This window comes from Trichoplusia ni, chromosome 3 (genome assembly GCF_003590095.1).
Source record: "Trichoplusia ni isolate ovarian cell line Hi5 chromosome 3, tn1, whole genome shotgun sequence".
NCBI classification, from domain to species: domain Eukaryota; kingdom Metazoa; phylum Arthropoda; class Insecta; order Lepidoptera; family Noctuidae; genus Trichoplusia; species Trichoplusia ni.
In genome coordinates, this window is record NC_039480.1 from 8,626,743 (window position 1) to 8,642,208 (window position 15,466).

Genomic DNA, 15,466 nt, shown 5'->3' on the forward strand with positions numbered 1-15,466 from the left:
ACACCACACTCAATTTCGACTAAACAGATCGATAAGTGGTCAATATACCAAAACCACGAAGCGCGTCGTGTCGTTGGTTCGATTCCATGTGACTTAGCTGATCGTCGAAACCCCCGTGACACAAGGATCAAATAACTTAGAGCGTAGAATTTTTCCCACTTTTTTGACAACAATTCACAATAAGAGTACTTCTATCGTAATAGTCGGTTACGATAGTATGTTAGTGAGAAGGCAATATTATGGTAAAAAAAATGTTTGCTACTATCAGGGAAACGATTACAACAACTTCTTATTCTTTATTAGATTTAGATTACTGCAAGCTTTTATCACTAGTAGAAAAACCGTTTGTTTTAAACATCAAATAATGATTCCACCTCCACAATCTACTACCACGACCTTGAATACCTGTAACAAGTTTATACAAAAATATATTTAAGTGGCTTCACCGTGTAATGTATTGTTCACAATTTATTGTTGGTAAGCAAGAGATTAAAAACTATATCGAACAAAGTAATTACTTCTTTATTTATTGTTGCCAGTCAATATTGCTTATTAGTCATACAGGAGTTTGACGTGAAGTCAGTTGGTCTTATCTCCAAGCTCTGAACATACAATTTTATACCAAAGGGACAAACTTTTAATATTCATCAAGTTATTTGAAACTACTAACTACTAACCAGTTTCGCTTTGTTTGGTTGTTATAATTAGAAGACTTAACCCATCAAATACTAGTTCATAAGAGCATCACTTGATTGGTACCTAAGCAGAATCCGAGATCATCATTTTGTACGTCAATACGAGAGCTGTTAACGTGAACACTATTGGTGATAGAATTTGATGATCTGCTTAATCCTACAATCTTCTTTAGGTTTTATTTATTTCTTTTTAGTCATAATATTTATTTATAACGTGGCCTTTTAACACCTACGTTTAAAACTTGTGTCCAATTTCAAGATGATTAGAAACAAATTGTTAAACCAACTAGTATTCGTTGAAAATATAATAGGTGTTTACAGAAACTTTGCTCTTTTTGGTCGACGTTGCAAAATTTTGGCTTCAGTACGAATTATTTTCGAAATCGTCTTAGTTTCAATCAATTTCATCGTCAACTTCCAGATATATCGTATGCATACTGAACCCGGACACAATCCACTAATGAGAATCGTATTTCACACGCAGAATCTTATAAGCACTACCGTAGTTATAATTCTTGGCACTAATAGTTCGAACTACAAAGTCTTTTTAAACGACTTTTCAGTAATTTACTATTCTCTCCACAAGAACCCAACGTTAACCAAGTTCTTTAAGCGGTTACAAACACGTTTCTCAGTATCGACAATTTTATTTTTTATTATTAGTGTAGCTCCAAAAATAGTAAGAATATTCTTTCAAATTTATAGTAAAAACTTGACCTTTATATTGAATATCATTTTTAATTCTGCGACTCAAGTTATGATTGAAACAAGGTTTATCTTAGAGCATATTATATTTAGTATTTTAATTGATACGCTTCGATCTTTTTTGTTGTGTTTAAATAAGGATATTTCTGATATTCAAACCAAGTACAATATCGTAGAGAATAGGTTGTATTCAGACAGACGAGAGGATAAAGTTATTTTGACCGTGGAACAAGTAGAAGTATTTGCTGTACAATATCGACGACTGATGAGTTGTTGTAAGAACCTTTCGGCGTGCTACGGTAAGCAGGTGGGTTGTAAGAATTATAGTTTAACAGGACTTTTGACAAAAAACAATATCTGTTTAGTCCGTCAGACAGATTTCGAAACAAATTGGATATATGCTTTTTCTTTCATCTCGTAAAAAAATTAAGTAGATAAAGAGATTTAAAAACTCGTGTGACGTCATTTACAAGTACACTCTTTACTAGTAGGTGATGTTACTAGCCCCCTATATCATCATTGCTATTCCTTCTTAATATACTTCCCCATATTCATTCTTAATATACGTATTCAATATTTTTTCGAAATCTGTGTGACGGACTAAACAGTGACAAAATATACTGTTTAAGTGTCCTTAAGCGATATTCAGCGTTGTTTATAGTACTGCTGCAGTGTGACTGGAATATGTGTTTTTTTTAGATGATGCTTACATTGAGCTTAACATCTATACAGAATGTTATTTCGTGCAGTGGAATATTCATCATATTTATTACAGAGGTACAAAAATCTACTATTTTGAAACCCGATTAGATATATACATGCATTTTTTTATTATCGAGCATCTTTTATTTCAGGATAAGCAATTTTCAGGTCTTGTCAATGTAATCTTTCTTTTATTTTATTCTCTTGTTGGCTTATATACCGTCGTTAATTCAGGACAACAGTTATACAACGAGTATTTAAAACTTAAAGGGGGACTTTCAAAACTAAGCAGTTCTTTGTCCACGTGTAAGTACTCATGTGTTCACGTGACGAATAATCGCCTAATATTTGGAAAGTAAAATAAGCATTTACGTAAATATGATTTTCTTTTTCAGATCCTGCTTCTCAAATTAGAAGGAGTGTTAACGATTTCCAACTATTAGTCAAACTGAATCCAATCCAAATAGTATTTACGAAGATAACTCTTGGAATGTATTTAATACCAATTATTCTATCTCTCACTACTACTTATGCAATAGTCATACTTCAGTTTGTACATGTTATATAACTCTTAAGAAAAAAGTGTTTCTTTTATTAGGCGTAGCTAGTTTAAGATAGGATGAACTAAAATAATTTTTAAAATAGGATTGCCACTTGTGTCACCTTGGGTTTTCGTGTGTCCGATAAATTGTCTTTCATTTATTACAACGTTAGCTACGTAGGTAAATTATTATGTCATATTGTAAGTTAATACATAATATATTATTGTGTGTATTGTTTGTATTTTTTTATCTTTAAGTCATTCATCATTGGCCTAGCCTTTTCCCAACTATGTTGGGGTCGGCTACCAGTCCAACCGGTTTCAGCTAAGTACCAGTGTTTTACAAGGAGCGACTGCCTATCTGACCTCCTCAACCCAGTTACCTGGGCAACACGATACCCCTTGGTTAGACTGGCTGTCAGACTTTTTCAAGCTTCTGACTACCTGTAACGACTGTCAAAGATGTAGGAATAACAGCCGGGACCCACAATTTTACGTGCCTTCCGAAACACGGAGGAATTCGTTATGACAAAGATGGTCACCCATCTACGGACCAACCGCGTCAAGCAAAGCTTAACCTGTGATCGAATCACTTATGCGGTAATAGCTTAGCCACGAGCTTATCTTTAAGTGATAAAATTAAATTTAACTTATGCCCGAGTTCATTGACTTATTAAAAGTTTGATGTCAGTATGTTTTTGCATTTCTTGTCTTTTAGATTTAAAAACTTGTAGCGCTGTAGTATATTCTGAGCTGAACATACAGAGCGCCAATAAAAGTCCAGTCATATAACTTTTTTTACGAAATTGGGTTTACCGTACAAAATATGGTAGTGTAGTAAAAATATCAAGTTCGCTTTGTGGTTCTTGTCGTTGTTGGTGCGAATGTTTGCTCGAGGTTCAGGTTAGATCCCAACTCAGGCAAGTACGAATGTGACTTGTTCAAAGTAATAAACGAAAGAAATGGTATATTATACTAAGCAGGTTTTGTTACTACTACCACTTGATACATTTATTGGCTGTATCACACAATAAACCCACAAAAGATGATTTAGGAGGTTCTAGGGAATAACTATTTATACTTTTAATACCATTTAAAATATTTACTCTTTTTAATAATTGAGTAGAACAATGTATGCACGCCAATATTTAGATTATTTCAAATTCAGGAACGAAAAAAAACAATACATAATATATATATATATTTTAACAATTGTGCTTTTAAGGCATCCTAACCTCAAATATAAAAGCGGAACCGTACTACTAATGCTCAAATGTCAGTCCGTCCATCTATCAACAGGCTATATCTGATGCCAGGTGGAGAGGCCGACGCTCTCTACACGTCAGCCTCCGAAATGAAGGAAGCCCTCGGCATCGTTTGGCCGACGGTGATGACATGCTATGCATTGCCGCGCACCTACTAAATACGGGGACACTGTACGTCGGTTCAGGTTAGGTCAGTAAGAGCCTGATACTACCCGCTTCCTCCCCCGAGGAGGTGGGTGATGAGTCCCCCGTCTAACCAAAAAAAGGCGCTATCTGATGAATCGTGATAGCCAGGCAATATTGTTTTACAGATGACGTACTTATTACTTTTTGAAATCGATTTAATGGCCAATTTGACTCATACTGTGGTGATACCTACTCGCACTTTAGCAGGTTTTTATGGATTTTCTAACAAAACTAATCTATAGTTTTATCCATTTTTTTTGTATACAAGTAATACTAGCTCTGTGTATTTTTTATAGAAAGCCAATCATCATTTCTACTATACGTAATAGACATGTCCTAAATGTAGTAATTTATCATTCTGGTTATTTTTACCACACCGACTCAGACAGCATTGTAGTGACCACTAATTGCCCTTGTGAGGTCGTTTGTTTTTCCAGACTTTATTAATAACGGTAAGTACTGTTTTTTAGGGAAAGTCATTATTTAATTCTGACATCACTACTTTGTACTCAACTGGTGAATAGTTTTAGTTTCGGCATTTAGTTACGTAAACGTCTTTCCGAACTAAAAATATGAAAAACCATATGATAAACAAGTTAGTGTTAGTTGAAAATATATTGGGTGTTTATAGAAATTATACAGTTATTGGCACACTTGGAAAATTTTTGGCTATAGTGCGAATAACTTTCGAAATCGGAATTACCGTATTGCTTTTCTTCATGAACTGCAACATGGTATTTAGCCCCCCATTCAATAATCAAGGTGGCAAGTCCTGGCTGATTATCATATACCACTTTCAGAATCTTTTAAGCACTACTGTCATTATAATCTGTGGTATCTACAGTTCGGGTTACTACAAGCTATTTCTGGAGGACTTTTTAGTTATTTACAATTGTCTTCACAAAAACTCAACTTTAACCAAGCGGTTAAAGCGATTGAAAATATTTTTCGTCGTGTCTACAATTTCATTTTCTATTTCTTCTTTAACCTTTACAACGTATCGAGAATTATCCAAAAAATTATATTCATCTGATGTGACCACTTGGTTAATGACCATGTCTGAGGTTACTATTGAAGTACGGTTCATTATGGAGCATATTGTTTTCGGTACTTTTGTATACATGGTTCATTCTTTTTTATTGTGTTTAAATAATGAGATTTCTGCCATCCAAACCAAGTACAACATTAGAGAAAAAATGTTGTATTCAGACAGACGACAGGATGATATTATTTTGACTGTCGAACAAGTAGAGAAATTTACTGTATTTTATCAACGCATTACGACTTGTTGTAAGAATCTTTCAGCGACCTTCCATAAGCAGGTTTGTAATAAGTTACTGTATAACAATAAATAAGTATTCATGCTACATGAACAACTTACATGAAATGTTTCCATTATTATTCATTTTACAGATGATGTTTGCATTATGCTTAACATCGATACAAAATGTTATTTCGTGCTGTGGAATGTTCACCATATTAATAACCCACGTATGCATAACTTTTTTATTTTTATGTTTACATATGTTTAAGCTTTACCAATTTTTAATACATATTAATTTACAGAAAGAACTAAAGGAACTTTTAAACGGATTTTACCTTTTAAATTACTCAATATTTTGTTTATATTTCGTCGTTAAATCCGGACAACAACTTTTCAATGAGTACTCAAAACTTAAAGAAGGTCTTTCGAAATTGGGCAGTTCATTGTCCATTGGTAAGTGGTCCAGTATAAATATATTACTTATTTTTAATAAATATCTATCGTTCCTGCTTTACCTGATAATAGAAGCCAATTCCTGCGCATTGTTTTCCTTATCTGGCAGCTTTCTCAATCCTTCTCTATTTCATCCTAACTCTTGAACATCCTTATACATCAAGACATCCTCTAATATTATGTAATATAACCGTTTCTAAGTCACCCTTTTCCACTTTCCATTATATTACTTATATATTTGGGATGATCTATCTTATTGCCTATTGTCTAGTCTTGATTGCACAGGTAGCCGTGTGGTATAGGTCAACACGAACAATTAATTTCTACTCATTTACTCTCCTAAAGTTATGAAAACAAAGTAACAAAAAAGCATTTTGTTTTAGATCCTGACACTAATATAACGAAGAGTATTAAATATTTTCACCTATTAGTCAAACTGAATCCAATCCAAATAGAATTTACGAAAATAACTCTTGGAATGTACTTAATACCAATTATTTTATCTCTCACTACGAATTATATAGTTGTTATTCTTCAATTTGTGCATGTTATTTAATAAATAGGCCTGCAATCTCCTTTTAAAGTGAAATTCATGTCATTTACGAGAGGATGATATACACGTTGCATAGTGGAGCCTCCCAAGTTGTAACGTCTTTTAACTTTATTTATTTATTTGTGGGAAGATAAGCTGATACAACTTAATATTTTTAAATTAGCTTGTATTAAATTAAACTAATAAATTATTATATTATTGTGTGCCGCAAACGGTTTTTCTTTTCTTGTAACTTTATCATTATTCCTTTAATTTGCGAAAAATAAAACTAGTACTCTTTTTAACTCTTTTGGTTCGGACTTAACTGACACCTTGGATTAAATACATAGACTACGCTTTATTAAAATCCGTTAAAAGAGTAATCGAGGCGAGTGGAGCCGCGAGAAAAAGCTAGTACATCAATAATTTTCATAAAACCTCGGCGTCATAAAACCATTCCAGTATTTTAGAACGGTAGCGCATAACTCTTCAGTGGGATTACTGTGACAAAAAGGTGTCAGATGATATACGATAGAGGAGCTATCTCTAAGTTACCGAACGTTCTGGAATTTATAGACTGACCCTCCTTCGCCGAGGGCGGCGCTCTGCCTTAAATTAGACGTGTAGGGAATGCTCTTAATTTCATTGGTATTTTATTAGAATAATAATGTTAGACTAAGCGCCTGTTTCACAATCACTGATGAGAAGCTATCTAGCAAATAAATTTAAAATTTTGGCATTCCTTGTTTGAAAAAATCTGTCAAGTAATTTAACGGGATCTTATGTGGCGGTGAAAGACTATGCATTTTTTTTTCTTTTGTGGTATAGAAACCTTTTTAAAGCGTTGCAATGCTAAATTATAGTCAGACACCCACAATTCGATAACAATCCATCCAATTTCTACAGCGACTGTCTTCAATCAGCACCTACTAAAGTAATTTACCTTATCGTCCTTATTTGGGGATAATATATCAAAATCAAGCTGGAATCGTCCGCCTTACTGACCAGCCATTAGTTTGGTGGTTGAGAGACAAATTGCGCTCCATTCATCAGGCCAATGAAATATGTACGCATTACTGGTGACAATTGCCCATTATGTATGATTCCGGACATAATGTGGTAAAGGAGTGGTTGGCTCAGAGTTAATAACCTTCTGTGTTGTTGGTATGAAACACTTGCCTTAGTTCTGGTGTCTGATATTTATCCATTTAAGAATGCTTCTTTCGGAGTTTTCGGATAAAAGCTAAACAATTATGAAATTGACACATTTTTTTTAAATTTCCTGATTCATTTTCGCAATCAAGTGAACAATTACGTGGCTTCGTTTAATTTATATTTATAAAGATTCTTAGTCTATGAATAAAATATCTATCAACAATTATACACACAAACTACATCTCGAAATAATAAAACGACTTTAACTTAAAACGTAAAAACATATTATTTAAATTGAACTAAGTGACACAAAAGGTTCACCTTTCATCGTAGTCTTGCTAAGAAATGTCGATGTCTTAAGTACCTACTTTCAACGAAGATCGTAACTTCTCTTTTATTGCAGTTTATCATTCTGATAATATCCTCCCTGGTACAAAGAGGTCGTAAAGCCTCTTACAACATGCTCACACATAGCCTGTTGGTTTCTGTTCTAATATTTAGCTTTAACCGCAACATATTATGTTTACGTTTTTTTTATAGACTGCGTTTACAGCAATTTAAATTTTCTTCAATTTCCTTTTTCCAACTATTTTGGGGTCGGCTTCCAGTCGCTGGCAACTGGATGCAGCTAAGCATCAGTGTTTAACAAGGTAGGTTGTGCAGTTGTTTAGCCACGAGTTCCTCCTAAATATGTTGGTTTTAACATCATATGAGCCTAATACGTTAGTTTCCTGCTCGTTATTGCAATCTGCGACTGTGCGCACATATCTGATACCGCTATGATTATATAATTTCCTGATCCTTATTGGCAATCAATGGAAGATTTATGTTTTCGAGATATCGCTTTCGGCTTAACAGAAGAATATTGGTGATTGTTATCTAAAACCAGTCTTTTCTGTACTCTCACTTTCTCATGTTACTAAATTCCGGATATCTTTAAAAACATCTTTAATAAAAACCGGTAAAGTAAGAGTTGCAATTGTGACTTTCGGTTGAGAACAAATCATTGTCCCAAATGATGACTGATGGTGGGTTGATTTTTCATTTGTCCTAACAAATATAACTATAAAATTTGATGCAAAAATACATCATGTGTGAATTTCATCCCTCTCTAGTAGACTAGCTATCAACGTTCGTGAAATACAAACTGGTTCATCATAATATATATCATAACCATCTATTGACGACAAACAGACAGCGATGCTTCTGTAATAGGGTACTATTTTTTTACTATTCAGCTACGTAACCCTAGAAATTATATATTCTCATATTTGTATATATTTCAAAGAGTAAAAGCGTTTGCCCCTATAAGTTTAACTGGCGTCTGACAACAATAGCCCCAGATAAAACGATGAACAAAAACAGTTTTAGATTTTTCTATTGTTATAGTATCCAAGTCGTAGAAAATTTAATATTGAATTATTTTTAGATATACTCAGACACCTAAATGTTATCTTTAATAAATAATGGTCATTGTTTAACTTAATGTATTCACACGGTCCTTTACCTCACATAGATAAGTTAATGGAGTTATTGTGTGTTAATGAATGACATGCTTGTCTTCAGTGTGTCATTAGAATGTCAATCATAAGAAGTATCTGCGTAAGTAGGTATGGTATCATGTTTCATTAAAAGTATATCTAGTACCATTATAACTCAATTGTAGGGTATAAAGATGTACACTTTTTTATAGACAAAAAATAAAAATTGATTGTAAATTTAAGAGGCACCGTGTAAAATACATCTCAGAGAAATCGTTTTACGAGCACGAGCGAAACAAAAAAGCACTATTGGTGCTTGAAGGTAAAATAGGCAATTTCGAAAGTCATTACTTTCCTGATGGCTGGCCTACTGTGAGTTTGGAAAAGCGTAAATCTTGGACAAAGAACTCTTTAAAAATAGTTTTAAGCGAATGTTACGTGGTACACTGACTTTGCTAAATGTTTTAACGTCGTTTCTTAATGAGAGTAATTTGCTTGCTTTCATGATACCTATTTTTACGAAACAGTAAAGCGTTTTGTTTATGATTATAGGTTTAAGACAAAATGGGTTTCAAATAAAACATTTATTCAAAGATTTTGAGATAATTTTGATATTGGATTTAAAGACCAGCCTTCAAAATCAGTTAGCCGTCATATAATGATTCATAATCGTCCATTGGGTCGCTTATGAAATCTCAACTACAATGCACCTACGAAAGTGTGGTTTCCTCAAGATATAGCGTTCATGTCGTCGAGAGCGTTTTAGCAAATTAATTAAGTCTCAAGTTATCCCAGCCTTGCAGAGAAGACGGATTGCCCATCGTCCTCATATAAATTGTTAGATACGCACCGAGCTTTTAATAACTATACCCAAGCAGATTTACTATACCAATCTGAGGAACGACTGAGTTTAATTTCATTCAAAACTAAATCATAACTACCTTAATGTCGTGATGCCAAGTGCAAACGAAAGAAAATTCAAATAAATTTACTTACATTTTTCCAATAACCGATAGTATCAAGAAACTTTTAATTACGTTGTTACTATTTTGACCATAAAAAAGGTTGTAAAACGTTATCGTAAACAAAATTCAGCAGTTATGTGAACCCATGTATAATTTACAAACCCAAAAACAAACAAAAGTGAAACAATACACAGCCTGTTATAATTAAAGGTAGAAACCGTAACCATTACCACTAAAGGCCGCACCAATTTGCCACCGAACCGATTGGATCGTCAAACTGATTGGTTGTGATTGTAAGATTACAACACGACCGTGCAATTCTAGCTTTACGAGCGTCCCATATAATGTAGCGCTTATAAAATATTTAAACTAGATTCTGCTCTGTGAATCGCTGTAATGTATTATTCTAAATAAAAAATTGTTTGTTTTTTAACGAAGGTACATCAATTTAAAAAATAATACATTACATTATATTGTATAATTAAACAGTAAAAGTTTTTTTTTTTAATTTTCGTAATAGAACAAGGTTCTGTAGTTAAATTGACTTTAATAGGATTTTTTTTTGGGTTTCCACGAAAAAGGTGGAAACGGAAGCCTATTACTGCCGCTCAGCTTGAAGAAACAACTATCTAGTTATATTTTACAAATGTCCTCAATAACCATCGTAAGCAACACTATTTGCATGAAACCCTCAATGCCGCGAGTGCGACTCGATCTTTACCGGTTTTCATAATATTTTAGGTCAGCAGTATACACCTGAACCGATTTCACACCTATAAATCAAAACCCCATTTCTGATGGTCTAGCTTTTAAAATTTACTGCCGAATCGCTAGAAGTATTAATGTCATTTGGCATTTAACGCTGGCTGGAATTTTTAACGCGAAAATTGCCTTCAAAACGCTTACATTCATATTTTCCGGTGAATGATTTTATGCGCACCAGATAATAAAATTTATCTGAAACAAATGTTTTGTTGCTATGCGGTACTGTTCTAGATGAAATTTTCTAGATTCCTAGCTTACTGATACCTACTTGTATCAGTTTTGCTAATCGATGAATATTCGGTCTAAGTCCGTGATCGTGTATTAGACACATATAACGCAATCAACAAATAAGTATATTTCTGTTTCAGTTCGCTGAAATAACATAATTGCGTATATATATAATAACGATAAATAAATGTAACTTTTTAATAAATTTGTCATAACTTTTTATGTTGGTTACATAAAAAGTCAGGACACGATTATCGATCTGGAGACCCACAACTGGACAAAAACTGTAACCTTATTTTAAGTCTCTTTACACCAATCCATTACGAAGACATCCATATCATCTCACCTCCCCTCGGCCTGCCAGGTTTGTGAGTTTCAGCTTACTTGTTCCACTCAATTGTTAGTTTCATCTATCAGGATTCATGGAGTAATAATACCAGCCCAGTTTCACTATAACTTCACGGTTTACTCTACTACATAAGATTTTACGATTACGAATGCCTAATTAAAAAAATGTTACTTTAAAATAACGAGCAAAGAGGACGTAATACCTAAAAAGACGTCCAACTTTAATAAATGATCTTCGAGCAGAATGAAAAGGACAGTCGTTACTAAAACAGGGTCTGCAACAGTAATAAAAATAACAAAAGAGGTCAATTGGACTTTTATTAATCGACCCTCTTCTACAAATCGTCGTAAGGGTGCTTGAATCTTGAGCGTCGCTAAAAGGTCCGCGTAATGTTTTCGAGCATTTTGAGCGTCTGCTTTAATGTGGGGACAAGTTTAATGTTTTATTTGCTAAGAATACACTTTAAAGAACAATTTCATTTTGGTTGCTATCTTCTATATCTATCTCAATGTGACAATTTTAATAATTTGCCGAAAAAGACAAAATCTTTGACAATATTAACTGCCTCAAAGAAAGATAGTCGCAATTCAGTACCTGTATTAACATATATTTCATTTACAAAATATTACAAAAATACCACAAAGGTATAAGAGGTACAACAATGATTGCTTAGTTCAAATTGTTTCTTCAAGCTAGAATTAAATGCTTACTTATTTGCTTTACAGATAGTACCAACCTATAACACGATTTTGATATTAATATTGAGCTATGTCTTCCAATAACTCAGCTACCATGGCGATTGAAACCAATTATATCAGACATAGTAGTTTAGTTACTCGTAGTACACAATGGCATGTAATTGCTGGATTCGAATATGATAGGTGTTTGAAAGTTTTGAGTATTATTATTATATGAACGACGTATCATATAACTTTGACTTTGTCTACTTTTTTTTTTTTTTTTTTTTCAGCCATTACTTTCCCACTGCAGGGCAAAGGCCTCCCTTAGGTTCTTCCACTCTGTCCGGTCTATTGCTTTTGCCATCCACTGTTTGTGGTACGCATCCAGTTCGTCGCGCCATCTCATTCGAGGCCGTCCTCGTCGCCGTTTTATGTTTGATGGGACCCAGAGGGTCCAGACACCCAGACACCACAGAGGGTACAGACTTTGGCCCAGGAGTTTTCGGGCAAACGACAAACGTGGCCGGCCCATTCCCATTTTAAATGGGCAGCTTTCAGACCAACGTCAGCGATTTGTGATTTGGAACGCAGTATACTGTTCCGTTCTGTTTGTCAACTAATATTAATTTATATTTTACTTCTGATTACCAGCGTGACTATGACTACTAATAACGAAAACAACTATTTTCATTTGGTGACGGTGACAAACTAACCCTATCTATATCTATCTATGGCTATCAATAAAAATATGCGTGAGTAACTTATTATTATTTTTTACATTCTTCTCATCTTTGAAGCCGCGCAAACAAAGTTGTTGGCAACAGCTAGTAACATAATGCAACACGATTTGAGTCACAAATTATTAATACAATCATTCACATCTGACAAAACATCTCTCGCAAACTCCCAGCCAATAGTCACCGTGCACAACTATGCAACAACGACAAAAATACCAAAGGGATCGAGGTCCGTATAGAAATATTAAACTGCGGGAGTCGACTGTTAAGGAAATCGACAAAATAAGAAATCGAAATATGATGAGATATTCAAATGTTATGGAAGTTTGTTCAACAACATTAGGGAAATCGGCCCCAGAGGGTCTGTCCCAAGACTATGTGGAAATACGAATAGCATGGACGAGAGACTTGGCACTGAAAACTTTTAGCCTCTCTTCACGTCAAATAATACTCAATCAAACGGACTTGTGACGTCAAACCTTACAAAAAGTCATTTTTACTTAATTCCACACATAGGTACATGGGCAATTATTTGAGTAGTTTTTAAAGCCGCGGTAGTTTATTTTGATTAGAAATATTATTATAGACTCGTTTACGGAAATAGCTTGACCTTTACCACCATAATTCATACTTCAATCTATCTTGACAGTCTGGCTTAGGAATAAAAGTTTCTGAGGAAATTAATGTTTTAGTTGTGAATTATTTTCTTACTTGAACTAAAGGCGAGTCCACCGTAGCTATGCCTTGAATGTTTCATCTTGTACACTGCCTTCTTATAGTTTTTCACAGATACACAGTTCTATTAATCACTAATATACCGTTAATTAAGCACTTCACAATATTTAATGACTCTAAGATCACTCACACTATGTTTTAATTTGCAATAGCGAGCCACAGGCTCTTGTGAAAAACAAAATGAATCGCGCCATTATTGTACATAACACCAAATTTGAATTTGGAACGAATTAAAAATAAATAGGTACGTATTTTGTATGAAGTTCAATATAGTTAAAAAGATTTTATTTAAATTAAATTGAAACCATAAATTAAAATTATTTTACAAATTTAAAAATAAAAAACACAAAAGCACTTTTAATTTTATGCAGGAAATATGTATTAGGTAATATTATTTTGTCTCTTTATTTTCCTAAATGATTATAGTTGTATTACTAGTAATCTGGTACACAATTTATGAGAAAATTGATAATTTTGATGTATTCTTTATCATAGCTATTCTAGAAAACAATCCTATAAAAAAAAGCTTGTATAATTTTAAAAGTTCTAATATTATGGTCCCAAATCTATACTCTATACTGAAGCTGAAAGCTGAAGAGTTTGTTTGTTTGTTTGAAAGCACTTATCTCTGGAGCTACTGGTTCAAATTGAAAAAATCTTGTGTTGAATAGACCATTTAGGCTATATATCATCACGCTGCGACTAATAGGAGCGAAGATACAATGGAAAATGTGGAAAAAGAACAGGGAAAATTATGCATTTTCCCTGTTCTTTTTCCGAGGACTTCCAATTCAAAAATTCCTAACATATATCTTCTAACCACGTGAACGAAGTCGCGGGCAACAGCTAGCTCTATTGTAAAATACTACATTACTCTACCCACGTAATTGGTATTATTGATGGTATGTCAGTTTGTTCCTGTACAAACTCAATGTGTTTCATACATATTGGGTGTCGTAGCAACGCAGCTCAATACTGGTATTTTCCGGTTTACCTACATAAGTTTTATTTCCATTTAAATAGCCTCGCTGTAAGCTCGCCTCTTTAGCTAACAGGGTTTGTCTGTCCGTATGTATTAGATGTGAATTCGATACACACCTTCCTATTTGCCTGAGTGTTTACTGCTTGGACAAAACTTTATCTTTATAAAGTACTCTTAACTTTCAGATATATCTAGATATTTTTGGAATAAAGTATGTTTTATATCTTAGATACACTACATAAAACTACGTAGTAGGTTACCCAAGAACCAAATAGTTAATGTTTAATCCAACAAGCAGTTCCCACCGCAGTTTATGATTAACGAAAACGACTTTTGTAGGCTATCAAACTGCATTTACGACTTTGTCTTCCCTAAGCTCACATAAATGTCTAAATCTTTGCTTTTCCCTGGAGAGAACTACACATTTCCTACTAAACACCTACCACGAACTCCACAAGTCATCTAATCGTAGTTGTGAAAAAGAGATTGCGCTCTACATTTTGTAGCGCGCTATCTCGTTTCAACAACTGCAAAAGTACAACTATAAGATGTAGTGGTAGGGGGGGTCAGGTAGTGTATCACTTTAAACGTGTTTCGTAAATTAGCTTGTAAGGCAAACTTGTGTTATGTAGCAGTTACGTCTAATTTCATTCGTGATATGTGACTTGTGAAGATACTGGCTGGAAAATGTTAGGTAATACTCTTGCTATAGTGTACTTAAGCAATTGTACTGTAAAATGTAGTGTCGTTTTGTTCTGCGCAAGTGAGGATAGGGTTCGTGTGAATTTAACTCTTATTTTCTCGGCTACTAAGTTTTTTATTGCAATTTTGAAGTGAAATACTTGTTATGTCTTTAAAGAAATAACTTAATGTAGCGCAAGCCTTTGTCCGCTTGGTCTTGAAGTTATAAAGTACGAATTATTAAAACCTGATTTATTCGCCGCTTTTACAACATATTCAATTACTGCTCCACTTCCATTAATCATAGCTGTGTGCTCATCAAAGCTGTGTAACAAAAGAAGATTTTCTCAAATCGGACCTGTAGT

The 15,466-nt window shown here is 33.9% G+C and overlaps 1 long non-coding RNA gene across 1 annotated transcript in view; it reads right to left on the bottom strand.

Moving 5' to 3' along the window:
* Positions 1–13,754, bottom strand: part of LOC113491779 — a 33,701-nt gene extending 19,947 nt beyond the window's left edge. The window contains exon 1 of the long non-coding RNA XR_003400453.1: positions 13,415–13,754. This is a non-coding gene — a long non-coding RNA (uncharacterized LOC113491779). The remainder of the gene's footprint in view (positions 1–13,414) is intronic.
* Between the last annotated feature and the right edge of the window lie 1,712 nt (positions 13,755–15,466).